At 29.2% G+C, this 3,670-nt stretch overlaps 1 long non-coding RNA gene across 2 annotated transcripts; it reads left to right on the forward strand.

The window, feature by feature from the left end:
- The first annotated feature begins 1,174 nt into the window (after positions 1–1,174).
- On the forward strand, positions 1,175–2,473 carry LOC145109623 (uncharacterized). Of its 2 annotated transcripts, XR_013709101.1 has the most exons (3): positions 1,175–1,304; positions 1,408–1,567; positions 2,094–2,473. It is a non-coding gene; the product is annotated as an uncharacterized LOC145109623 (long non-coding RNA). The 2 variants fall into 2 exon arrangements; XR_013709100.1 differs by having other exon boundaries at positions 1,408–2,473.
- Positions 2,474–3,670: the final 1,197 nt, after the last annotated feature.

Raw genomic sequence — 3,670 nt, forward strand, 5'->3', positions numbered from 1 at the left:
CTTCTATATGTTTATGTACGTGTTTCATTTAGATCGATCTCATTGATGTATTAGAAAGTTAAAATGATTTCTCATTCAGCATATCCAATCAACAACATTACCAAACAAAATTGGATCATTTAGATCTCATAATGGTTGGTTAACACCGAATCATTCTATTTCCACAAAACAACTCATAATTTGTAATATTTTAACTTACTAACTTAATATTATTTGGTATGGTTATTAATCATTTTCAATGTTTTTTTAGTGCACAAAATAGCTTATTTAGAAGATAATTTATAACGTATAAATTAATCTCATGTTTTTTTTAATGCATTTTGATATCATATTTAAAAGATTCGGTGTAATTTAATCCAAGACTACTAAATCAAGTCATGATTGGGTACGGTGCGTTGACGCATATATTTTTTTATTAAGTATGCTATCAATGAGAAATAAGTACTTTTATCATTTTATTTATTACAATATATAATAAATAAAGTGCATATATATTTTTTTTGGAACGACAAATCTAAACTACACCTTAAATACACCTATGTCCACGACGGGACTTGAACCCTCAACCTCAAGGAGGGAGGGCAACACCGAAATAAAGTGCATATAAATGTATAAGTTTAATTATATATATATATATATATATATATATATATATATATATATATATGGTATAAGTTTAATCATATGCTATATGAGTTGTTGATTCAATGTTCATAAATTATAAGACAATTAACTGATTCCCTACTGCATTCTTACGCATCAAGACCCTAATCGACATTCATGTCATTTTCAAAGTACGATCTATATCATTGCATTTAAGTTTTATGTCTCTTCAATAATTGTTTAACTCCTAAGCATTTTTAGACCATTATTTGTATAAAGTTTGATAGTGTGATTGAAAACGAATGCTTATGATCACTCTGCAATTATTGTTTGGTTAACGAATTCCTTTTGAGTACCATTTCTTGATAATGATGTTTAATTTGTATAGAAAAGTGAAGAAATCCTATTTGTTATCATTAAATTATTAGTAATAGTAATAATATTGTTAGTAGAAATAATATATTTGTTGTTCAGTTAGTATTTTAAATAAAAATAAAAATGTTAATATCATTATCATACCATAAAAATAAGAATATTGTTATTAGTGTTGTTTAAATATTAAAGACAACCCATTATTTTTAAGCCTATTGGACTAATTCTTTCAAAGGCCCAATATTCTAATCAGCTTCGAAGGCGTCAGCAACTCTTCAGTCGATTTCTATGGAAACTTCAATGGACTTCTCTTTCTCCAGAAGCCAACGGTTAGTTATTTGTTGTTTACTTCTTTCTTTTTTTTCTCATTCAAGTTAATCGATTTCTGATTTTCTTCTTTTTTGATTTCCGAATTCGTCCATTCTGAAATAGCACCGATAATCAGTGAATCAGAATCGAAAGTTAGAGCCGAAAATTGATTTCTGAATCGCCGGAAGTTTCTGAAATTCTTTCTGAATCGCTGGAAGTTTGAAGTTTTAGTCTTTCAGAATCGAGTTAGAGACGAAATTATCAAAGATTTTGTTTCAAAAAGGTTTTTTTTCCAATAGAAATCTCTGTTTGATCAAACTTCTAGGACTTCATCTCTTCAAACCTCCCTCCAAGTCCCTCAACATATTATGAACTAACCTTTAATCTTTCCTCTTCGTTGATTTTATGATAATCGAATAATTATTAGATTTTGAACATCCAATTCTGAGAATCAGAGTACAATTGAATGTTGGGACTTCAATCCTTAATGGCTTTGCACTCCAACTGTTCGATGTTTGTCTTGAACCAGATGCGCCACTTGAATTCAAATGCATATATTGTTTTTCTTTTTCAAACTCAAACGTATATAATAAAGGCATACACAAACGTATATAATAAAGGCATACGTTTCATTATCTCATCAATTATATACTTATTGTATATGACTTCTTTAGAGAAATATTCATCTTTTCTTGTATTGAAATATCTTGTTTCACTAGTGAGATCTATAAATACACGACTCATATTCCAATAGACTCACAAGCATATTTATTTTGAATCTCTAATGACGAAGTCTTTTGATGTTTTAGTTATTCTCATTGTCATGGTGATCTTCCTAGCAGACAAAGCACATCCACAACGCTGCTTCATTTTTGATATTGAGGATTGTATTCCAGCAATGAACGATAATACACCACCCAGTGAAAAATGTTGTGATGAATTAAGACAACAGAAAGATTGTCAATGTCCTTACTTACAAGTTTTCTTCGAATTTGAGAACATTATTAGTGGTTGTCATATCGATTTGAAAGAACCTTGTCCCTATGATACTCTATACGCCGAGCAATAAAATCCATTTTTACTAGTTTGTTAAAAATAATCGCCTTGTTTATGAACAAGAGACGATATCCAATATCTATGTGCGTCTTAAGTTCTTATTCTTATATTAAATAAATGATATTGTTCGTTTGTGGCTTGAGTTTCATATTTCCCTAGGCATTACTTGTGTGTACGTGCACTAGTCTAATCCATATCCACAAACAAATAATCCATATCCACAAACAAATACGCAAACAAACAACATAACTTATTTAGAGGGTGTTTGGATAGGGAAAAAAAAAGGATGCTTATTGTTTATTGCTAATCCATATCCATCAAAATAAATTTTAGCAAAATGACAAACATCATGTTTTTAATTAAACTATAGTACTATTTCCATTATATCTGTTATGATAAATATTTTTAAATATTATTTTGCTTTAACTCAAAGAAGAATGAGATACATTTGTATAGAAATGTATGTATTATGTATGATTTCATAATTGTTTCGATAAGAGTGAAACGTTGGAGTTACTAGTTAGTATATGTACAAGCTAGAGTGATGGGTTCTTTTTGTACAATACATATAAATATATAAATTTTTAGCAAGCATCAAGTTTACTAGAGAAAAATGGTTAAAGGAGTTAAGGAGGTCTTTGTTTCTTACATAACACCAAATAACTGTAACGTAATATTTTTCTTTTATTCAAAATCTCCAAGTAAGGTCCCGTTTGATAGTTTCTGTCTGGGAAAGTGCTGTCTGGTAAAGTGCTGTCTGTGAAAGTTTTCTGACTGGGAAAGAAACCATGCTGTTTGATTGTACATCTGATTGACTGTGCTGAATGATGAAAAAAAAAATAATTCAATAAAAAATAAATTTAAAAAAAGTTATTTAAAAAAATTAATAATCCAATAAAGAAAGAAAGAGACGGGGTTTGGTGTATAATTGTCTTTCCAGCCCATTCAGCCAGAAATATATGATTTTTGGGGCTTTCTAGGAAAGACATATCTTACCGGGAAAGACCCACTCTTTTGTGCAAATCAAACAGTCTTTTCGGTCAATTCAGTCTGAAAGATCTGTTTGGACCTGGAAAGATGCGTATCAAACGGGCCTAAGTTGTTAAGCAATTGTTGTTGAATTAATAATTCTTTCAATATTGTTAAAGTAAAATAACAAATAAAGCTAAATCATATTTTATTGGAAAAAGGTAAAAAGGTAAAAACAAACTAAACTTGCTACATGTATTTTTATCAATTTATAAATTTGTTTTATATCAACTTAATTTTATGAGTAAATTACACGAATAGTCCATATGGTTTAGGGTAATTTGCGCGTTTGGTCCTTAAT

The sequence above is a fragment of the Lactuca virosa genome, chromosome 4 (genome assembly GCF_052849685.1).
Source record: "Lactuca virosa cultivar CGN04683 chromosome 4, Lactuca_virosa_CGN04683_v6, whole genome shotgun sequence".
Taxonomy (NCBI): domain Eukaryota; kingdom Viridiplantae; phylum Streptophyta; class Magnoliopsida; order Asterales; family Asteraceae; genus Lactuca; species Lactuca virosa.